This window comes from Nicotiana sylvestris, chromosome 1 (genome assembly GCF_000393655.2).
Source record: "Nicotiana sylvestris chromosome 1, ASM39365v2, whole genome shotgun sequence".
Taxonomy (NCBI): domain Eukaryota; kingdom Viridiplantae; phylum Streptophyta; class Magnoliopsida; order Solanales; family Solanaceae; genus Nicotiana; species Nicotiana sylvestris.
Window position 1 is genome coordinate 59,884,954 of NC_091057.1, and position 24,775 is coordinate 59,909,728.

The following is a 24,775-nucleotide window of genomic DNA, read 5'->3' on the forward strand; positions in this document are numbered from 1 at the left end:
AGGTCAGAGTATCACCAGTTGAAGATTCGAGACTCAGATATTCTTAAGACAACTTTTAAGACCCACTATGGTCATTATAAGTTCCTTGTGATATCTTTTGCGCTGACCAATGCCCCAGCAGTGTTCATGCATTTGATGAACATCATATTTCAGCCTTATCTCGACTCGTTTGTTATTGCATTCATTGATGATATCATAGTGTACTCTCGTAGCCAGGAAGAGCGTGCCCAGCATTTGCGAATTGTGTTGCAGCGGTTGAGGGAGGAGAAGCTTTATGCTAAGATCTACAAGTGGGAGTTTTGGCTCAATTCAGTGGCGTTCTTGGGGCATGTGGTGTCCAGTGGGGGTATTTAGGTAGACCCAAAGAAGATAGAGGCAATTCAGAGTTGGTCCGTCCTCAGCTACAGAGATTTGGAGCTTTTTTGGTTTGGCTAGTTTTTACTGTCGGTTCGTGCAGGGTTTCTCATCTATTGCATCGCCCTTGACCAAATTGACCCAAAAGGGTGCTCCTTTCAAGTTGTCGAATGAGTGTGAGGCGAACATTCAGAAGCTCAAGACTGTTTTGACCACAACTCCAGTTCTAGTTCTACCATCAGCTTCTGGTTATTATATAGTATATTATGATGCTTCCCGGACCGGTATTGGGTGTGTTTTGATACAGGAGGGTAGAGTCATTGCTCATGTTTTGCGCTAGTTGAAGCCCCATGAGAAGAACTACCAAGAAAAAGGCTTTTTACCGACCAACAATTGGAGACGAGTTAAAAACCTGGTCCTTAAAAGTGTACTTATAAAGGCGAGTTTCTTATCTGGTCTCTAAATCTCAATTTAATTACGAAGAAAATAAAGCTGTCCCCTATAACATAAACATCCGGTCCCTAATTCTCTTAAATGTAGCGGGAGAAGGCGTCGGTACCAAATTTTTCGTGCAAAAGAAACAAATAAATAAATACTAGTCTCTATTTCACGTGCCTCGCACGTGTAGCCCTAACTATTTATTTAAGTCAATAAGCACGTATATTTCGAGTTAAATATTGTAAATATTTTAATTTGGATACTTGTGTTAGAGTGTTCTTATAGATTTTGAGTATGTAATATTGAGTACGTAAATATGAAAATTGGATTGTATCTAAATTTCTTTTTCACATTCATATTTTTAGAATAATATACTTGTTTTGATCCATTTTATATTGCACATTTTTTAGTTCGTTACAAAAAAAAAAGAACGGCATATTTTATATTTAAAAATATTTAATTATAAACTTATTGTTTTACTCTTAATGAGATGATTTACAATGCAAAAATATCTATAATTTTAACTTTCTTAAAATATATACCCAGTTAACCCCACCAGCAGGTGACGTTTGATTTTTAAAAAAGGAGAGTGTACTCCAATTACTTCGCCTATATAATTCTTATCTTACGATGAACAAAGCATACTTACAACTAAAAATTCTCTCTTTTTTTGGCTTGGTTCAAATTTCCTTGAATTCAACTTAGCCTCTGTGTTTTGCAATGAAAGTCTCTCACTGGAATCAAAAGTTTGTTCACATACCACAAATTAAACCTTTAAAAAAAAAAACTAAACCTTAATAAAGATAAGATGACTATAATAAGGAGTATTGGATTCGAAACAATAACTATTGTTTTAATTGAGTAAGACTATTAATTATCATGATTTTATTATAATGAAATTCAATTTTTGTTTCCTACAGTAATTATTATACCACGTAAGATGGTCGAAGCAAATGCCGACCAACATATGTTAATTCTATTTGGACTCTAATTAACGAAATATACCTTTTAAATGTTAAGGGATATTGAGGGGCATAAAAGTACGTTAATATTTTAAGGATATTTTTGTCACATAACATTTAGTATAAATTATTCGTGTTTTTATAATAATATAGAATAGATATAGATAGATAGATATAGATATAGATAGATAGATAGATAGATATATAGATATATAGATATAGATATAGACTCTCCTGTTTCTAAATTGGATTTGGACAATATAATATGTTTTTTAATTAAATTTGTAATAAATATTTTTAAAGAAGTATATCCTAAAAGTAATAGGATTACAAGACAAATATCTATGCCCGAAAATAATTATATTAATAGAATTCGTAAAGGTGTAGGATTTAATCCATTGGATACTATTTTGTCTAATGAATTGATTGGCTAGTGCTTGCCGCATTAGAGTTCAGCAAAAGAACAATAACTACCATTACCGTCATGTCAGTTGAGATCAATTCTCACTTTTCTAATGTTCGAAGCTTGAGTAACTTTTTTTTTAAAGGCAACTTGAGTAACTTAACAATCGCAATAATTTGCCCACGTGAAACCTCTCATGTAGGATTCCTAACGTAGTATTATGTCTTAAAATTAATAGAATTAAGGTTAATGTCTAGAATTTTGATTATGTCCTTTTATTGTGAGTTATCATGCTTAATAATAAAAGGTTATTTTTGTAATCCAATATTTTATTCATGCTTTTATAACAACTAGTTTCTATGAACGTGTGTTGCACATTGATAATGTCACGTAATGATTTAGACAATTATGTATATGAAGGAACATGCAATAAGTTTTATGAGAGAAGAATACAAAAATCATTCAATGCCGGAAAATATTATTACATCGGCATAAGATATGAATTCAAAATGATTGGACAACATCATCTAAACCTGCATAAACGATCAATTTAATTATGTTAGTTAGACAATATAATTATATACTTATAGTATAGAGATATGTATTGTGATGATTCTTACCTAAGACTTCTTTATTGACGATGTTCTTGGTGTATGTTTCCTTCTGACACTTTGATTGTTCCGTCATGACCAGAACTTTTGTTGTGGATCGGATAATGATATTTCTCTTGAAAGTGCAACATATAGTTGTCCGTGCAAGAAAATATATTGCGGCAGATACAATCCTACATTTGTAATTGTTTGCCCTTATGCTTTATTTTTGTCATTGCAAAACACAAGCATACTAAAAATTATTTTCGGACAAATTTAAAAGGATATCTTTATTTTCTAGAAGCGAAAGTTGAATTGTGGGGATGAACACATGCTTGAAAATACATTGAACCATTATAATTTCTGCATGTATGACGTTGTTGTCAAAACCTTCTACATACCATCCTTGTACTATTGAATAAGTCATTTGATGGATCTAAGTTTCTCAGTGTCATGACAGGTGCATTTTTCTTCAAATCAACTTGTGTACAATGGAAGGTCAATATTTAAATTAATAAGTATATCTTCATAAACAAAAAGACGATAAAGAAAGAGTAAAAAGCACATGTTTTCATGTCTCACTTCGATTACAAAGAAAAATACAATAACTTTGAGAAGTTACCGGGTTTTGTTAACTTCTTTCTGCAGTGCCACAGTTTAAAACTTATAGTTATTAAAGAGTTTACAATTGACCTTTAAGTCTAAATCCCATTGAATGAAGAAAATTATTTTCGCTCAACTACTGGTACCGAAATATGAAAGATTTTAGAGTTTCAGTGCAATAGGAAATAGAGTTCGTATTCGTAGTTCATATTTTATGCTCTAATTCAATTGTTCAATAGGGAATGCATTATAGAGTTCACTTTCGTAGTTTGAATTTATTGAATGCAACAACCATTTTTCAACATTATAATTTTCAATATATGTGCATTATGCACTCATTTTTAGTACATACAAAATATTAGAGATTATGATTTTATTGAACGGATATGAATTCAAAAGATGTAACAACACCTTTCTGGCTTCTTTCCTCACTTAAAGCTATTACATATGCAATTCATCTGTGGTTCTTTTGACTTTACTCATTCCCCATCTAATAATGATAGACTATATCATAATTTTTTTTTAATTATTCTACCTTATATGAACTTTATATTTTAAATTGTAGAAAATTTACAATTAGACACTGCAATGAGAAGGTTCAAAAAAATTGCATATTGGAATCAATCAGTACAGAGCGCGAACAAACCTGAAAGTAGGGGTGTACATAGGTCGGGTTGGTTCGGATTTTACAATTACCAAACCAAATCAATTGTGTCGGATTATTAAATCTAAAGACCAAACCAAAACCAATAAAACTCGGGTTTTTCACTCTCGATTTTTCTCGGATTTTCGGGTTATTCGAGTTTTTTCGGGGGTTTTTTCCGGTAAAATCTTCGTAAAAAAAACTTATAAATTATGCTCAAAATATTTCTTTAGTCCTAGTAAGATACAAATATATAAAGTATTATACAAAATATGAGATATGTCATGGCATTATCCTAAAATATTCAATAATAAAAACAATAAAATTATATAATATAAATATTGCTAATTAAAAAGTCATAATAAAAATAAGCATAATCTAAGAGTACTAAGTCATGCTAAAATAAGTAGACTAATAAGGAAGTATTAAATACATGACTAAACGCTAAAGAAAAAACAAAAAAAGGTAATGCATTTTTATCTAAATTATTGCAAAACAAAAAATAGATATTCAATACATTCCCGTCCGTAGTATTGAATTAAATGTCTTTTGTTAGCATTAGTATTGATTTAATTTTGGTTTGGGCTTTTGTTAGAACTATTTAATTTACTAATGTTAATGGTTATAAAACTTATTGGAACATTCAAAAGTTCTAAGTCCAACCTTGAAATAATACCTCAAAAAATAAAATTATGAAATCTTTTAAGAAATATTTATAAATTACATCACAATAAGTATATTTATATATAAAATATATCTAAAATTTTTATATATGTAATGTCTCGGCTTGGTTTGGTTTCGGTTTGATTTTCTTTAGTTAAAACCAAATCAAACCAATTATGATCGGGTTTTTTTTTTCCCAATACCAAACTAAATCAAACCAACCCATAATTAGATTTTTTTCTCGGTTTGACTCGGATTATCAAGTTGGTGCGGTTTGTCAGTTTGCTTTGTACACTCCTACCTGAAAGTATAGTATAAGGGGTAAAGAAAGAACATTATTGAAAATTTTGATGTTGAAAAATGGTTGTTGCATTCATTAACTATAGTATAAGGGGTAAAAAATATTTCCAACTCCTTGTTCACAGATAAATAGTTAGAGTTAGGATCCTTCACGTGGCCATTGAAGATATAATAGCTTTTGTTTTGTTCCAATAAATCTTTCCACTTTTCGACATGTTCATTGAAAAGTACTGTCTAGATCTTTATCCCCTATAAATTTATTCAAATATAATTCGATGTTAAGAAGAAAATAATATAAATAACTAAGAAGTATATGATACAAATATGCAAAAGAATACCTTTTCGTCCACAAATATCAATTGCCGCTGCAAACCCTCACCTAATTTGCTTTTATATTATATTATTGGTCCTTTTTCAATTACCAATACCTTTATTACCCATTCAACATCGGACTTTCTTAGATTATTTATAGGTACAATTTCATTTTGCCAAATCTCATTTCAGTGTCATTCTGAAAACAAATGTAATAACTAAGCAAAAGCTGCAAAACGATATATATCTTCTCTAAAGATAAAATAATTTTATTATTTACTACGGCTGATTCTCTTAATTAAAAAGGAAAAACCTTGATTCACTTAATTAAAAAAGAAAAACATTCTTAATTAGCGGTGGCAATGCTAGTTATAAATAGTAACAAAGAGTTAGAGGTCTAACCAATAGTAACAAAGAGTTAGAAGATCCAGCGATTCTGTGGTATGTTTCTGTTCAGAGGAATCAATACTTAAACTTCATATTAAAATCATTAATTATTTTATTACAAAAGTAAAAACACGCGCATCTTGAAAAAGATCCAAAGGAGCTATAAAATATGCGAATTAGGATTAACGATTAAACAATATAATAGTTAAGCCTGGTGGAAAAGATCTAAACATAAGCCAAGTGAAAGAAATAATACCTTTGCTGTAGAATTTCGTTATGGATTAATATATTTCTCAAAAAGTTTATGACCGAGAATATAAAATAGTGGCTTCTTTTCTAAAAATGTTTGAGTCCTTTTTCCTAATGGATTTAGATAATATAATAAGTTTTCAAATTATTAAATTAGTAATAGAAATGGATTCCTAGAGGCATTAGTATTAGTTTATGATTCAGACAATATAATTAGAGATTGTCAAATATTAGAAAGTATAACTTGTTCCCAGAAAGGAATTGGTATTAGGTTTAAGGACGTTGGATGTAATATTGAAGTTTCTTTATTTAAAAATATCAAAAAGTTAATAAGCAAAATTTTATTTTATTTTAAAAGCCCTAAATCATTTCGAAGTCCTAAATATTAAAGTAATTATTATATGACTTAGAATTTTGGTTATATCCTTTTATTGTTAGTTATTATGCTTAATATTATAAGGTTATTTTTGTAAACCGACATTGTACTAATAATATAGATATATATTGGTGAAAAAAAAGAAACAGATAAAATAAATAATTAAATGCTAAAAGCTAAAACGCTTCACATCTCTCAAAATCTAAAAATCCCTTTTCTATAGATTCTAAACCCTAGAAACTCTGAAACACTCTAAAATTCTGCCGCAACTCTTTAAGTTTGAGTTTTCCCTTCTCGTTTGGAAGCTTAGTCCTTGGTTAAGACTGAAGATGCTCGACTTTCTCGGTAAGTTCCCCAATTTCTATAACCATTTTTTCATATTTCAATCTTTTTCGCTTGTTGTACTCTATGTTTAGTTGCTGGGAGAATTAGGACGATTTTTCCCTTTTGCATTTCCACTGAGTTTCCAATTTATTCCGTTTATTTTACAAATAGGTTGGTCGAAACAGTTTCAATTTGATTCAGTTCTTCTTCTGTTCGATTAGTTATTTTGGTTTTGGGATTGTTTTGTATTTTTGTTTTTTGCAAAATCGAAGCTTCAATTCATTTGCATGACTCTTTATCTGTGATTTGAGATGAGTTGCGCTTCAAAGATTCTAAACAACATGATTTGGGGACATTACTTTCTATATGAGAAAAATGTTTGTATTTCTAAATTAAAAATTTGGAGCTTGTGTAGTGCATCTATACATCAATAAGTGGGTTAACTGAAGGTCCTTAGCTTTGTCGACTTATTCAGGGTTAAATTTTCTTGTAATAGAAATAATGAAGTTGCAAATTTAAGATTGCAGTAATCTGTAGTTATTGGCTCATAGTCTTCTTTGTGATATTGGAAGCTAGGAATCAATTTGTACATTTCTCTACTTGACTAGCAATTTTAATTGTATTAATAAAGCTTTGAGCTTCTTGAGTATCTACGCCATCTTCCTCAGCAAGTTGGGCATGATCTTCAACTTATTCTCAATGTTTAATAACAGGTTAAACACAAAGTGAAAGGAGTTGTAAGTGTCTAGTAATAATGAACCTGACATTTAGCAAATTTTGCATAATCTGTTATGTTTTCATATATATACAAAACTGAAGTCAGTAGTGAATCCCAATTATATATAGAAAATAAAAATATATAGTAACTTCTATATCTGAAAATTTTAAAGATGCAGGCGTTCTGGTTTTGGTTTTAATCTGTTGAGCGGAAATGGAACCGTCACATAAGATGTCTGAGCTATTGTAATGGAAGAAGCTGATTTTCAATCTACATATCCCACAATTTGGAGTTTATCTGTGATATCTCACTATATTAGACGGTCAGATTCAAAACTCTGTATTACCCGTAACCTGATTTTATTAGTTCATAACATTATGTATGATAAAACTCCTCAGGTTCTTTATGATGGGTGAGAGTGAGACTTTCTTGCGAGAAAGCATATTAGCTTTGAGAGCGAGATTCTTTAGTTCTATTTTTCTACTGCTATGATATACTCATTTCGTATTGTGACAATGTTGGGTTTCTGATGAAATATTATTTACCTATTGAAAAGAAAGGTTCATGGCTTTGATATAAATATAACATATGTATGTTTGTTCATTCGTGCATCAGAAATGTGACAATATTACTCGGATGTGCTTGTAAAGTAAAATCCTCCTGGAACATGACCACATATTGTACAAATATGCAGAGGATTAGATGAGCTCATGAAAGAGATATCTGCCTGAGTGAAAACAGAAATTTATTTACAAGAGTGAGTTGCTCTAGTGGTAAGCATCCTCCACTTCCAACCAAGAGGTTGTGAGTTCGAGTCACCCCAAAAGTAAGGTGGGGAGTTCTTGGATGGAGGGATATCGAGGGTCTATCGGAAACATCTCTCTACCCCAGGGTAGGGGTAAGGTTTGCGTACACACTACCCTTCCCAGACCCACTAATGGGATTATACTGGGTTGTTGTTGTTGTTGTTGTTGTTGTATATCTGAAAATTTTATCAAATAATTATTGCGACGACTTAAGTATGAATAAGTAACTAGACTTGATTGTTTGTGTAGGCCTCTTTGATATAATTATCTTTTCTTGATAGCGCGCAAAATTTCTTTTTTTTAATATTGTTTTGCCTAAAATTAATTTATACAGTTCTCAGAACAATCTGTATATTGCAACAGTTATTGGATAGAGGGGGAGCAGAAGAAAGATGAGGTAGTAATCAGATTGTACTATATTTACTGGTTAAGGATTACCAATTATCTTCCACTTTTACATGGCCGGATCGTACTACAGTTGTTGGATTTGCTGGTCAAGGTATGATACCTTCACTTGAAAGCACCTTTAAATTTAGTATTGATCGTAAATAGAGTGCTTTATGTGAAAAAATAGAGTTTGCTTTTGGATATATTGTTCTCAGAAATTCGCTCAGATGGTGATTCATTTCTTATGATTCTTGTACCTGCAACAGTTAAATGACTCGGTGTGCTATGTAATTTAAATTACAAGAGTTGAATAGTCTTAGCATCATTTTCAGATGTGTTATTAATTATAGTAATGGTATTCATTTCAGTTGTACATTACAGATGTATAGTCTCAAACTTTGCAATGTTGGCCATTACTACATTCACCAAAGTATCTTCTGCAAATAGAATACAAGGGATGGTAAACTTGCTAAGCTGTAGGCTTAAAAGTTGAGAGTTTGGTGTTTTCTCAAAACAAAATCTGTTAATAATCTATTTGGTTTTGATTACGGAATTGATTTGTACATATGCGTTCACACATATGTATGGTTCTTGTATACACGCTTGCACTTAATGAGTTTGAACGTTTTTTCAAGTGGGTTATATCTCTGTTAGATTTGAATTATTTTGACAGAAAATCTATTAAACCTATTTCGCCATGGTAGCATCTCTAATAAGAATCTATTTTATACTTTCTACAGGTTTGAAGACGAGTTTGCAAATCAAGATGCAAGCTTTAAAGCTTCATAGAAGTCAGCAAATTGGTCATCATTTTGTTAAGATATTTAGGCAAAAAAAAATTTTTTGCTCAAATAATGTGAGAACAGTGCTGTGAAGTATGTATCACGGCTATACCTTGTTACTTATGGAATGTTAATACATTTTTTGTAATTAATTACAAGTTATACATATGAAACTAAGGCTTGACTACGAGTTTAATTTTTTCTTTCTGCATTTAAATTATCTATATTGGAATAACATTTTTTTAAAAAATGACAAGAAAAGATCATGTATTTATTTAGGGACCAATATTCGCTTGTCCTAAAAATATTTTAAGGACCGGATCAACCGTCTTAAAAGACCTTCTTAGCACCAATTGATGTATGTTAGGGAGCAGAGGCGTGGTCTCTAAAACGCTTTTAAGGACCAGAAAATATGTAGTCACTAAAACGTTTTAAGGACCGGTATTGGGCTCTCGTCATTATTGACCTTTAGTGCGGAGCCTTTAGGGACGGGTGGCGACCAGATTTTACTGGTCGTTATATTACTATTAGGGACTAGAATTAGACCTTTAGGGACCAAATTTCCCTTCGCTAATGGTAATTTTTTTGTAGTATTCGGAGTTGGCTGATTCATGCATTGAAGATTTTGAGGCACTATTTTTACGGTGTGTCTTGTGAGGTATTTACTGATCATCGTAGCTTCCAGCACTTGTTCAAACAAAAGGATCTCAATTTGAGGCAGCGGAGATGGTTGGAGCTTCGAAAGGACTATAATATTACTATTCTATATCATCCGAAAAAGGCCAATATGGTGGCCGATGCCTTGAGTAGGAAGACAGTGAGTACGGGTAGTCTTGCATTCATTCCTGTTAGGGAGAGACCTCTTGCATTTAATGTTCAGGCTTTGGCCAACCAGTTCGTGAGTTCGGAGCCCAGTCGTGTTCTAGATTGTGTGGTTTCTCGGTCTTCCTTATTTGATCGCATTAGAGAGCGCCAATATGATGATCTTCATTTGCTTTTCCTCGAAGACAAGCTCCAGCACGATGATTCCAGAGATGTGACTATTGGAGATGATGGGGTATTGAGGATGCAGGGCCAGATATGTGTGCCCAATGTATTTGGGTTACGGGAGTTGATTCTTGAGGAGGCCAACAGATCCTGGTATTCCATCCTTCCGAGCGCCGCAAAGATGTACCAGGACCTGAGGCAGAACTATTGGTGGAGGAGAATGAAGAAGGATATAGTTGGGTTTATAGCTCGGTGTCTCAACTACCAGCGGGTAAAATATGAGCATCAGGGATCGGGTGGATTGCTTCAGAAGATGGAGATTCCAGAGTAGAAGTAGGAGCGAATCACCATGGATTTCGTAGTGGGGTTCCCATGGACTTCGAGGAAGTTCGATGCTATTTGGGTGATTATGGATCGGCTGACCAAGTCCCCGCACTTTATTCTTGTGAATACTCCTTATTCTTCAAACTGGTTGGCTGAGATTTACATCAGAGAGATTGTTCGCATGCATGGTGTGCCAGTTTCTATCATTTCAGATAGAGGCACGCAGTTTACATCGTAGTTTTGGAGAGTCGTGCAACGAGAGTTGGGCACTCAGGTGGAGTTGAGCACAACATTTCACACTCAGACGATCTGGTAGTTCGAGCACACTATTAAGATATTGGAGGACATGGTGCGCGCTTGTGTTATTGATTTCAGAGGTTCATTGGACTAGTTTCTGCCGCTTGTGGAGTTTGCTTACAACAACAGTTATCAGTCGAGTATTCAGATGACTCTGTATGAGGCTTTATATGGGAGGCGATGTAGATCTCCAATGGGTTGGTTTGAGCCGAGCGAGGCTAGGCACTTGGGTACTGACTTGTTTCAGGATGCCTTATACAAGGTTAAATTGATTTAGAAGCAGCTTCGCACAACGTAGTCAAGATAAAAGAGTTATGCCGATGAGAAGGTTCGTGATGTGTTTTACATGGTTGGGAAGAAAGTTCTGCTGAACGTTTCACCCATGAAGGGTGTTATGAGGTTCGGAAAGAAGGGCAAATTGAGCCCTCGGTTCATTGGGCCTTTTGAGGTACTTCAGAGGATTGGGGAGGTGGCTTACAAGCTCGATTTTCTACCTAGCTTGTCGAGTGTGCATCCAGTATTTCATGTTTCTATGCTCCGGAAGTATATCGGCGATCTGTCTCATGTTTTGGATTTCAGCAAGGTTCTGCTGGATGGTGATTTGACTTATGATGTGGAGCCGGTGGCTATTTTGGAGCAGCAGCTCCGAAAGTTGAGGTCAAAGGATATAGCTTCAGTGAAAGTGCAGTGGAGAGGTCGGCCCGTGGAGGAGGCTACTTGGGAGACCAAACGGGAGATGTGGAGCAGATATCCACACCTATTTATGGCTCCATGTATGTTTCTAGACTCGTTCGAGGACGAACGTTTGCTTAAGAGGGGGGCGATGTAACGACCCGACCGGTCATTTCGAGAGTTGTAACCTCGTTCCCCCATTTTCCGCTTCTTTTGTGTTCCACAGCTGTATTATGACATATCGAGTTAGTTGGTTGGGGTCCGAAGTGATTTCAGAATGAATTGAGACACATAGTCTCTTAATTGGAAGCTTAAGTTAGAAAAGTTAACTGGATGTTGACTTATGTGTAAACAAGCTCGGATTTGAGTTTTGAGGGTTCCGTTAGTTTCGTTAGGTGATTTTGGACTTAGGACCATGTTCGGATTGTGTTTTGGAGGTCCTTAGTAGTATTAGGCTTGAAATGCAAAAAGTTAGAATTTTGGAAAGTTTGACCGAGAGTGGACTTTTTGATATTGGGGTTGGATTGAATTTTTGGAAGTTGGAGCAAGTTCGTAGTGTCATTTATGACTTTTGTGCAAAATTTGAGGTCAATAGGACGTGATTTGATAGGTTTTGACGTTGTTTGTAGAAATTGGAAATTTCAAAGTTCATTAGGCTTGAACCCCTGTGTAATTCGTATTTTTTATATTCTTTGAGGTTGTTTGAGGATTTGACTAACTCGTATGATATTTTGGGACTTGTTCATATGTTTGGTTGAGGTCCTGAGGACCTCGGATGAGTTTCAGGTAGTTAACGGACCATTTTTTGCCGTTAAATGATAGCTCATATCTGCCGCTGTGTTTTTCTGGTTTTCTCTTACACGTTCGCGAGAGGAGCCTCGTGTTCGCAAAGAGTGTTTATGAGCTGGGATATTTTTATTCTACGCGATCGCAAAGGAGAGGACACAAACGCGAAGGTTTGGCTGTATGTGCATCGCAAACACGTGAGTGGTATCGCGTTCGTGAAGAGGAGTGAGGCAATTAGAGACCCACCAGGTCCTTGGTCTACGCGTTCGAGAGGTGAGGGTTGCATTTGCGGCGGTCCGTTCGCGAAGAGTAAAGCTGAGGGGCAGTCTAAGTTAGTCTACGCGAATGTGAGAGGACGAATGCGTTCGCGAAGAAGGAAAAGGCAGAAAATATTAATTTCAAAAACGAGGGTTTGAACCCATTTTTCATATTTTGAGCTTGTTCACCGTGAAAATGGTAACAATAATTAAATTTGGAAATGAGACTCTAAAAATATGTGATCTATTTTTATGCTAGTTGTTAGAGCAGTTAATGCTAGGCGTATGAAGTTTAATGACGAAATACAAGTTAAAACGGGGTAGTAATCAAACTGAGGGGCTTGCTATCCGGACTTCGGACTGATCAATGAAAGGCCTAGAGGTCGATACATGGCTCGAGCTTGAGCTATTGGGGGTAACCGGGAAGGGGATACCAGTTAAAATATAATTAAAGAAGGCTCTTTATGGCCAATATCAAGCAATAAATGAAGAACAAGTATGAAAGCAATAAATGGAAAGAGTAGCCTCGAGCGAGTAAGTTAGAGAGAAAAGAGAGAGAGAGATATTATTAATCTTCTGAAGAATGGTTGAGGTGCTAGCAGCCCTTTACAAAGTGGTGAGGATCCCCTTTACATAGGAGGGGAAATCTTGTTATAGTACAATGTATATTAATTATAAAAGCATGGAGATGGGACGTCTAGACGCGACACCTCAATACGGGCTCTGAATAGGCTGACTTTGTCAGACTTAGCCGTGTGCCTTGGGAATTCCCCATTTTTCTCCAGCATCGATCTTCATCGTTTTTGAGTCGGGCCTCGACGAGCCCTGAGGGAGGGAACTCGGCCGCAACTCCACGTCCTCGGGGGCTCAAGACATTCTTCTAAAGTAACTTGATAGCAAGAAATTAGTCTCCGTGTTTCTCAGAATGAAGCGATGGGAAACGACTCTGACACCCGACTCCTCGGGCTTCTCGTGACGACGCCATACTGATGATTCAAACTATGGCACGAGTTTTTGCAATAACCGGGAAATCCCATGGACTTGTGTTTTCAACATCATTCAATGCACTGTCGATTCCCGTTCTCCAAGGTGAAAGTACCGCCGTCAATTTGATTCTTCAGAAATGCAGTAATTGCGTCCGCCGGTCAGTCTTCCAAAGGCCTCGATGATCGCGTCATTATCTCCTATAAATGGGGGGTTCTGGCGTTGTTTTTCTATCCAAGTGTCTTCATCTACTCATTTCCCTTTTTCTTCTTACCATCCTCCTCTATTGTTGATCACCATGCTTAGAGTTTACGACCTTAAGGTCATTTGGCATCGTTCCGATAGGCCGTGTTGTGGCCCTTTGCCTAAGCTCCTCTTTGCTGAGCATGACTATGCCGTCCTGTCGCTGTCGTGGTTGTTGTTACATCTGCTGCCGTTGTCTCTATTGGCTCGAGATGATGACAGACGGGGAATCGATTCCCCTTTTTTTAGAAAGTCAATCGGACTATACACCGCTGCTCACAAAGGGGCTCGGATTATACACGACTGCTCACCTTCATACCCCGGATCAACATGGCGCTTTGCCCTGGGGTGGCAGTTTGCATGGCTCAAATGTTCCAAGAAGTGGATTCAAAGTAGCCGTGCAAGCGAGGCCAATGCACGCCAGGTCTGCTGTCTCTCCGAGGTTCTCTCGTGCCAGTGAGGGTCCTTCACCTTTGGGGGGCTATGGCATTTTTTCATCCCTCCCTACTTCTCGACCTATCCTTTAGGGATATCAGTGCAGAAGGCCGGGATGAGGCTTCTGAGGATGCGTACCCAGAGGCGTTTGTTGCAGGAGGTGGACCTTCGAGAGTAGACTAGTCTCTAGGATTTTACCACGTGTGTGCATCCCTTTGTTTCTTTGTTTCTGCATAAGGACCCCCTGCAGGATTTTGTAATTGTATGTAAAGACCCCCGAGAGCCGTTGTAGCCAATATTTATGAAATATGAAGACATCTTCTTTACTTATACTTTTGATTTTTTCCATGTTTTTGTATACTCTAGTGCGTTTGCGGGGATTTTGAATGTAAGCCTCTGTTGACGATCGTCAATATTCTTTCCGGCCCTTGGTCGACGGGAATGGCTCCTTTATGACCTCATCGTTGTTCCCAGAATCAAGCCTGAAGTGGTTCGGTAAACTTGGATCATTGGGGTCCTCGAGCCTCGCGGAGATAGAGCACCGAAGTGAAAGTCAACTTCGGGTGCTTGGAGCTTTTACTTTAAGCTTTGACGTAGATAACCTTTTAAAGTGTTTGTAGGCAGGTTTTTGAGGAAGGGGCCATTCGTACTTAGGCAACTTCCTGAGGTCTAGCCCTTGTGGATGGAGCTCGAAGTGCTTATTTTTCTTCTCGAGGGAAAACATCGAGGTCGGGTACCACCTCGAAAATGGAGACAATATCGCTGGCCCTCTGGGGCCTAACTTCTTTTCGACGGAGATCTCTGGGGTTGGGTACTACCTCGGGATCCGTACCGAGGCCGTTGGCCTCCTGAGGCTTATCCTGGATAGGTGAATCATTGCTGTTTCCCACATGTGCATGGGGCGGTTCTTGCTTCTTTGGAAGATCCCATTATTTAGATAGCTATCCTTCCGCCTTGAAATTGAGCCCTTCATTACCTTAAGAGCAAAAGTGTTGGTGTAGGTCCCTACTTCAGTTTGCCAATTCTACCATAGTTATGATTACTACTTCAGGGCCTTCCTGGCAGGGAGGGGAGAGTTCCACTCCCAGTGCTTAAGATCCGCGGGAGTTTACTCTGAAGACCATGTATTCGATAAGAGAGGAACATCTGGAGATGGTGAGGAGAGACTGCGGATGGGGCGAGGGGGTAGAGTTGCAGGAGGTTTCCTCGAATGAGGGTATTACGGGCCCTGCTGATGGATTCCTGAACGTATACTTATACCCTTTTGCACTAGGCCCCCTTGATTGGGTCGTGCTTGATTTCTGCCTGAAGTATCGGGTTACTTTGGCGCAGATACATCCGTCATTTTGGCGAGTAGTGCTGATGATAAGATTCTTTGCGGAGAAGGCTGGGTTTGAATTCATGCTTATTCACCTTGTCAGGCTGTACCGACCCATTCATCATCGAGGCCTACTAAGCTTGCGGTGCCGTTCGTTCACGCCCTTTGTTGTTTATGATGAACAAGATTGGCATCGAGAGTGGGTCAGTCAATTCGTCCTGGTCTGGACGACTGGCATTATCCCCGTGGAGCTCATGCCATTTCCTAAGGGATGGAATTATGCGCGTGAGTGGAGTGTCTCGTGCTTTCTTAGGTTCACTTATAGCGAAAATCAGTTTAGTAACTATGTTTAGTAACAATGTTTCCTCTTTTTCTACAGCAACTTCATGGGCGCCGGGCGAAGTTCCTGATTCGCCCGGTTGGATTCGGAGGTTGGCGACCCATTTGACTTACGACGAGCATAGGTGGCGAGCTGTGTCCTGGGGCAGATGGGGAGCGAAATACCAAGGTATGTGTATAAACTACTTTTACCTTGGCCTTCGTATATTTGAGATGACTTTTTCCTCTTTTTATGTACTGACCTTGCCGTCGTAGGTATCGGAAGGTCCCCAACAGTGAGGCTGTGCTCCTCCGGAGAGAGGGAGGAGTTGCTGGCTTCCGAGCCAAAGGACGATGGTGATAGTCGTAGTGCGATGGAGCTTTTATCAAGGCTAAACGGGTCCACGTCTTCAAGGAGAAAACATCGCCCAAGCCTGCTGTTCCTGAAGTCTCCGATTCCGTAACGGTGGTTCCTCGGGTGATCATGCTTCGACCGAGGTTGGTTCTTCAAGGGTAGAGGGGGCTGGACCAACAAGAGTGTGCTCGGCCTTCGAGTAAGTCCGCCGGCTTCACTTCGCGGTGAGTTTCGGCATAGCCCTTTTGCATATCGTGTTTTCCCTTCCTTATCAAATTTTTGTTCTGCATGCCTTTGATAGGCTCAGGTCTGAGCTACTCCGTCATGGGGCTAGGCTTCAGAAAGCTCTGGATGAGGGTAGGTCCCTTAGGCTGCTCTCCGAGGAGAAGGAGGTTGAGTTGATGCACTGGTGATTTGAGACGTTCTGGAGCTCGAATTATGAGAGCTATTTGATGGAGCAGGTAACCTCTTGTAGTATGCGTTTCACTTTTTTAACCCTTAAGGTTAATCTTTTTGCCTATCTCAGTTGCAGAAAAAGACGGAGGCTCTGGAGTACCTTAGGGGTGAAGCCGACCGAGTTAGGAACGATTGTGGGGAACTAAGAGCTCAGGTGCAGGCTCAAGCTTCAGAGGAGAAGGGTGCCTTGGCTAAAGTTCCTTCCTTCAAGGCCCAACTCTGCTTGGCTCATGACAACGCTTCAGTTCAAGCGGATATGATCGCGAAGCTCGAGTCTGAACTCTCGAAGGTCAGGGCTGAAATCGTCGTTGCTCGGGCTGAAGCAGCATTGAGTCGTACTAAGGCTGATCAGGAGATGGCGATCCATTTTGGAGGATGCTACTAATGCCCAAGCCGAGTTGAAGAGGGCCCTCAATCGCGAAGAGAGGATCGAGGAATATGTTCGTTGCAAATCCCGAAGAGAGGTACTTGAAGAGATCGGCGCTAGGGGTTTTTCCCTCCTAGAAGAGCTGGCTCGAGCGAGGGCGGACGAGCATGATGCTCGGTCACTTCTTGACAATGCCGCGGTGAGTGAAGATGAGGCTGGTAAGTGGTAGCCTCCTGAAGCGGGGCGTAGATTTTTCCATTTTGTATGTGATATTCACAGAACACGTTTATAGATAGAGAACACACTTTTTGTGTATGTAAATAAAAGAAAGCCTGAAGCTTTATCTCTTATGTATCCCTTTCTCCTTCGCTTTTGACTAGGCGGGCTGGTTTCGGAGTTGGAGAGAATCCTTATATTCGTAACACGGTTCTGGAGCTCATCAGGTAGGCCCGGAGGCTCTTATACGCTTGGTTGATTCGGCCTTTAGTGCAAACTGGCGTTAGAGCTCTTATGCTTTGTTCAACTGTTTTGGGTTTAGTCTCCGAGTCGAGTTTCAACTCGAGCCTATTCGACCCTCATGCAGACGACAATGTCTCTTATGACTTGCCCTTGAGCATTTGTATTTTAACTATTTTGGGTTCGGTCTCCGAGTCGGGTTGCGAGTCGAGCTCAATTGACCCTCAATTTTTTTTGTGTTGGCGACAATTGCTCTAACGCCTCAGGTGGAAGTGACCTTTTAGGTGTGTGGCCCTAAGGTTGGTGAAGATGGCGATGATGGCTCTTACGATGTGCCCTTAGGCATGTATAGTTAACTATTTTGGATCCGGTCTCCGAATCGGGTTACCACTCGAGCTCATTTTAATCCTCAAGTTTTCAATTTTTAAGTGGGCGACAATGGCTCTTACGCTTTTGTTGTTGCGACCTTTTAGAGTCTGGCTGTGAGGCTCGTTTGGCTAGAGACAATGGCTCTTACGCTTTTGCCAGTGGGCGTATGTAGGCTTTGTTTTCCTTTCTTTAAGGAATTTTTTTAAAATGATTTTTCGTGACCCGTCGTCGGTTCGGGAAGAATCTCAATTGCAAGTCGTTAGCGACGATGTTCGAGCACCTCGGAAGGTTTAGCTCGTAGGCTGAGTAGCTTGAAGCCTTGTGATTTGGTGCTGACATGGTCGAAGCTCGTTTGCCTGTTGAGGGTAGACTGTTTTAACCGGTTCTTTTCAAAGTAGATTCGAAGTAATGGGCTGCGATTTTGTTAGCGACGGTCGGGCGTTCCCGAGTCGCGTTAATTTGGCTGGTGTAGCCGTTTTAACCGTAGTCATATGTGTTTGGCGGAGCCGTTTTTGATCCCGAGTGTGATAGTTTAGGCGTCAGTATCGAGGGTATGCCCTTTCGGGATTTTTACAGATGAGACACATAGCCTAAACTTTGGGATTGAGTTTTATGCCTGTAGTAAGGTCTTACAAATTTTTTATGCCTGTTGAGGTCTTATTGTTTTTTCATGCCTGTTGAGGTCTTACAGTTTTTTCATGCCTGTTGAGTTAACCCGCTCGGGGTCTTACAGCCTCAGGTTTTAAAGTAAGTGGCGATTGGTGCCAGTCTCCAAGTCGTCGAGTTTGCATAGGCTCAAAGGCCATTGCTCGTGAGTTCGGGGTTGCCTCATTGAGGGCTTACGAGCATGAGGTTCCGTGCCTTATGGCCGTGCGTTTCTCTTCCGAACTTTTGACGTAAGTCTCCGAGTACTCAAGGTACCTTCGATGTTGGTGGTGCTTGGCAATTTCCACGTTGCCTTACCTGAAGGTTTTACGATTTCAGAGTTTCGACCCGGATGTCGTCTAAGTGTTGAGTTGCCGACGCCAGTCCCTAAGTGTTCGGACGTTTCCGGCAGAGGATTTGTTACCTTATTTTGCGAAGGTGTTTTTTGACAAAAATCTTTGATCGTTCGGTATAATAATACACGTATTCGCCGACGGGAGCTTGGCTATACGGACACGGTTCATTTGACCGTTTGGCCCGGTACATTACCTTCTTGCAGGAACCCCATTTGCCATTTTATGACATTTCCAAGTGGGTGGCTTTCTGGGGGAATGCCCCTTATCGTTCAAAGATGGCTACACAACAAGTTTTGAGCACTTGCTAAGTTTCCCTTAGGCAGCTCGCAGACGTTGCCTCGTTAAAAACCTTGCCGGTAAAACCCTTCTTTTGGGACAAAAACTTGGTCGAAGGAAAAGAGTGCAACGGGTGCGTTTTAGAACCTTAAGGTCTTCGGGCAGGGCTAGCGTTCTAACCGCTCCGATCGAGTGCCTGCATAAGGGTTAGCCCTAAATTTGAAACAAAAAGGGATATGGTCGTACCTTGGAGTGAGATATGTTGGCTATGCCTCGGGATTGATTTGCTACAATCGTGAGGGCTGATTTGTTTCAATTGCCCGAGGTGAAGACGCGGTATGGTTCTTTGCTTCATTCTTCTTGGTTGCCTCCCTTTACCGGAACTGATTTTTAGCTCGATTGCTAAGGAACTCCCGGAGATGTCCTTTGTTAAGCAGTCGAGCTACCTCTTCTCGTAGCTGATGACAATCCTCGGTCCTGTGGTCGTGCATTTTGTGAAATTCGCATACCAACTTGTAATTCCTTTACGAAGGATCCGATTTTATAGGATTGAGCCACTTGGCGTCTTTGATTTTACTAATGGCGAACACGATATCCTACATATCGATACTGAAGTTGTATTTTGACAAGTGGGGCGCACCCATTGTCACTACATTCCTATCGAACCTGGCTCTATTGATGAGCCCTCGAGGATCCTTTCCTCGATCTACTCTCCGATCATTACGATATAGGTTGCGCCTCGGGCGTTCCTCTATCTTCGTGGTATGGCTGATACCTTTCTTTGTTTAGTTTTGGTTCCTTTGCCAGGAGCCTGCTTGGGTATACTTAACCCGAAGGGGATCCCAGCTGATCATCCTCGGCTTTAATCTTTGACTGGTACCGGTTGTGGATGTCTGACTAGGTCACAGCTAGGTACTCGATCAGGTTCTGTTTCAGCTATTTCGAAGCCACCGAGCTTCGTTCGTTCAGACCTTGAGCAAAGGCCTGTACTGCCCAGTCGTCGGAGACTGGTGGTAGCTCCATCCGCTCAATCTGAAAGCGAGACATGAATTCCCGTAGTATCTCGTTCTCCCTTTGCTTGATTTTGAAAATGCCAGACTTCCTCGTCGCTACTTTGATGGCACCGGCATGTGCCTTCACGAAGGAGTCTGCTAGCATGGCGAATGAATCTATGGAGTTAGGAGCCAAGTTGTGATACCACATCATGGCCCCCTTCGAGAGTGTTTCCCCGAATATTTTCAACAATACGAACTCGATCTTGTCATTCTTTATATCATTGCCTTTTACCGCACAGGTGTAGGCCGTAACGTGCTCATTAGGGTCAGTGGCCCCGTTGTACCTAGGGAGTTCCAGCATTCTGAACTTCTTTGGAATGGGTTTCGGGGCCGCCTCCTCGGGGAATAGCCTTTGTATGAACTTCTTCGAATCCACGCCCTTGAGGACCGGGGGCGCACCCGGGATCTGGTCGACCCTAGAGTTGTAGGTCTCGACCTTCTTGTCATTGGCTGCTATCATTTTTTCGCCCGATTTGATCCTTTTAGTGAGATCCTCAAGCATTTTTACTATGGTCAGGTCGGCTATCGACCCGTTATTGCTTGATCTCTCGGGTACCTGTTCGGTTGGAGAAGCTGTTTCCTACGCTTCTGTGCTGGGAGTCTTTGGATGGCTTTGTAACTGAGCGATAGCCAACTGTTGTGCCTATAACATTTCAAAAATAACATGAAAACTAACTTTCTGTTCCTCCCGGGCAGGGTTTTTTGGGCTTCCTGTTGGCCATCATGATGTATGCTCCTGTCGGGGTGCGAGGTTTCGTTGACTTGTTGTGCGTCCTGCGAATCAGCATCCGCTAAAATCGGTCCGGGCGCGTTATCAGGATTTTGCGGTGGCGCGCCGACAACTGGAACAACCACACCATTTTTCCTGTGGTTTTCGAGGTTGTCGTTCTCGACTCTGTTTACTGAGCCATACATTTTGTCCTGAAATCAAAAGATCTTGGACAAGAAAAAATATGAAAGATAACTTGCGTTTTCGTAATGAAACCAGCAAGAAAATAATCATTATTATTTTTAGCCCCACGGTGGGCGCCAAACTGTTTACCGTGAAAATGGTAATAAAAATTAAATTTGTAAATAGGACTCTAAAAATACGTGATTTATTTTTATGCTAGTTGTTATAGCAGTTGTTGCTAGGCAAATGAAATTTAATAATGAAAGGCGTCGGGTCGATACCTGGCTCGAGCACGAGCTATCAGGGGTAACCGGGAAGGGGATAACAGTTAAAATATAATTAAAGAAGGCTCTTTATGGCAAATATCAAGCAATAAATGAAGAACAAGTATGAAAGCAATAAATGGAAAGAGTAGCCTCGAGCGAGTAAGTTAGAGAGAAAAGAGAGAGAGATATTATTAATCTTCTGAAGAATAGTTGAGGTGCCAGCAGCCCATTACAAAGTGGTGAGGATCCCTTTTATATAGGAGGGGGAATCCTATTATAGTACAACGTATATTAATTGTAAAAGCATGGAGATGGGACAACTAGACACGATGCCTCAATACGGGCTCTGAGTAGGCCGGCTCTATCAGACTTAGCCGTGTGCCTTGGGAATTCCCTGTTTTGCTCCAGCATCGATCTTCGTCTCTTTTAAGTCGGACCACGACAAGCCCGAGGGAGGGAACTTGGCCGCAACTCCACGTGCTCGGGGGCTCGAGACGTTCTTCTAAAGTGACTTGATAGCAAAAAATTGGGCCCTCTAATTTCGCCGCATACAGAGCTAGAGACCACGGATTTGGGCGATTCTTGATGGGATTTTCGTGGAGTTGATTGGGGTAAGTGATTTTTAATTGGTTTTGGTTAAATCCCATGATTACATCATTAATTTTATCATCTAAGTAATTTGGGGTGAGGAATTGGGGAAAAAGAGGAAGAACTCTTGAGTTAGGATTTTGAGGTTTTGAATGGGGTTTTGTTATCAGATTTTAGTAAATTCGTATGGTTAGACTCGAGCGTCAATGGGCTTTCGGGTTTTCTGACTTTTGTTAGATTTCGAGACGTGGGACCGAGAGCTGGGTTTGGGCCGATTTTGGATTTTTGGCTATAATTTGGTACTTTTCTTGTGGAATTGATCCCTTTAGCCTATATTGACTATATTGTACTACTTGTGGCTAGATTCGAGAAGTTTGGAGACCAATTTGAAAGGAAAAGACATATCGGAGTAGATATTTGCTCGGTTTGAGGTAAGTAGCGCTTTTAAACTTGGTTTTGAGGGTGGGTTCGAAACCCCGTATTATGTGTTATGTGAATGGTATTGAGGTGATGCACATGCTAAGTAATGGGCGTGCGGGTGTGCACCATGAGAATTGTGACCGGGTTGATTCCATGGCATTGTATAGTGACTTTATCTTGTTGATATCTGTGTTCTCATTATGTGATAAAGTAATTGTGCTGTCAGTCATGCTAGACATCATGTTTAGGCTTTATGCCATTAGTATTGGGACCTATAGTGGTCATTTCTTGCTGTCATCTCACTGATTTCATCGATATTTCATATTCAGTCATGCACATGCATTTCATATCAAATCTCAGTCTCAGTTGTTATTTGTTCTTACATCATATCATTTTTTCAGGCTAGTTTTCATGACATTGTGAGTCTGTGAGTGTGACTATAGAGAATGATGACTGAGTGCGGCCGAAAGCCTGATTATGAGTGAAAGTTATGGGATCGGGCTATACGCCGCAGTGGTTATGCTGATTTGTGATAGTTCTTGTCCTATAGGAGCCCCTCTAGAGTCTATACACACCCACATTGAGCGCGGTTGATATTATTGAGGGATGGATCTTTCTTGGACAAGGATCTTGTCCGAAGTACTTGATACTTGGAGATGGATCTTCTCCATAGGGCTGGATTGACCTTCCTCCGTACTGGGTGACTTATAGTAAGTGATGTATATATTCCGGGATGGATCTTCCCTGGGCCATATATAGTACCGAGTGGTTGAGCATTTAAGAGTGTGAGCACATGAGGCTGATATCATGGTGTATCACATACAGCATGTGCATTGGCATGTAGATATAGCAGAGTTATATGCTTTATACAGTTCGGATCTGCTTCACTTTACTGTTTTGAGCTACTTATTTAATTTGAAAGCATGCCTACGTTTCTGTACAATTATTTCTATTATATCTATACATGTTAAGTTCATCACTACCCTTCAGTCCAAAGTTTGGACTCGTTACTTACTGATATGGATGTACTCAAGTTACTCCGTACACCTCGTGTGCAGATTCAGGCATTTCTGGTCACGGTGGCAGTTGCTGATTGAGGTTTCAGAGTTGGGAGACTATCAAGGTAGCTGCACGGCATTTGCATGCATTGACTCTCCTTCTTTATCATTAGTTGTATTTTCAGTTTATTTCTCTAAACACCGTAGTGGACTGTAGTCTTATTTAGACGCTCATATACTCAGTGACACCCCAATTTTGGGTTGGATTATATCGTATTTGGGATTTATTCTGTTTTCAAAAAGGTTTCATTAATGTTAACTATTTCCGTCTATATTTTCAAAGTTATTTTACTGTGATGAGTTGTTAAGTAGAGGCTGTCCTAGTTCCTCGATAGGCGCCATCACGATGGTTGATTTTGGGTCATGACACTATAATTGCAATTCCTCCACTAAAAATGAAGTGGCTATTCTTTAAATTAATTTTGGCCCAAATATCAGGTCCAAATGGGAAAACCCCAATCCAAACACCCCATCCTCTTCCAACTTGGCAATTTTTGCCATTACCTCTCAACTAATTATGACTTGACACATTAGCTGTTAATCCCACTCACAAAATAAACACAAGCGATCTGAACCGTTAAATCAACAGTCACAGATTATCCCTATTTTTCTGTTTAAATCTCAACCCAGTATCAGAATTATCTCAACCGTTGGATCACACAAATCCAACGGTCCCTATATTTTCTAAAAATTGATTTCTTTAATGTGCGACGCCCCGTTTTATCAAGGCCATTGATCAAATAATCCAACAGCTCAGATCCTCCCCCCTCCACGATTTTAACTCAGAGACCAACTGGTATCACACCCCAAACCCTAATTTATTTGCTCCTTACTTAGCCGCCTCACCTCCCCATTTCTTCTTCTTCTCTCTTTTCACTTGATCGTGCTGATCCGTCAATTACCTGAGCCTTGCACAAATTTGTGCAAGGTCATGAACCCATCAAGAAATAATCCATCATGTCTTCCTTTGTTTGCGATTCTCGCTTAAAATTCCCCTTTTCAATCACAAATTCAAAACACCCAAGTTCTAAAAGCCTAGGTTCAAACATGAAAGCTCAAATCGACTGAGCTATGTTATGACCCTTCAAATTAAAGACTAAAATCATCTCCATGTCTCTGCTACACCACAATCCTTGCTGAAAATTCCTTTTTCAATCAAAAAAAATTCAAAACCCTTTAAGTCTGAAACCCTAGCTTGAAGATGTAACTTCAAATCATCCCAATCTTTCTCTCGCTCCCTCAAATCGGAGCATGTATGGATATTTTCAGAGGGTTTATCATGAGGGGTTCTTTACCCA

At 39.5% G+C, this 24,775-nt stretch overlaps 1 long non-coding RNA gene across 2 annotated transcripts; it reads left to right on the forward strand.

Annotated features, from left to right (window-relative positions):
* The first annotated feature begins 6,437 nt into the window (after positions 1-6,437).
* On the forward strand, positions 6,438-9,487 carry LOC104211261 (uncharacterized). 2 transcript variants are annotated; one of them, XR_707086.2, is made up of 4 exons: positions 6,438-6,625; positions 7,501-7,644; positions 8,492-8,627; positions 9,256-9,487. It is a non-coding gene; the product is annotated as an uncharacterized lncRNA (long non-coding RNA). The 2 variants fall into 2 exon arrangements; XR_707085.2 differs by having other exon boundaries at positions 6,470-6,625; positions 7,495-7,644.
* Positions 9,488-24,775: the final 15,288 nt, after the last annotated feature.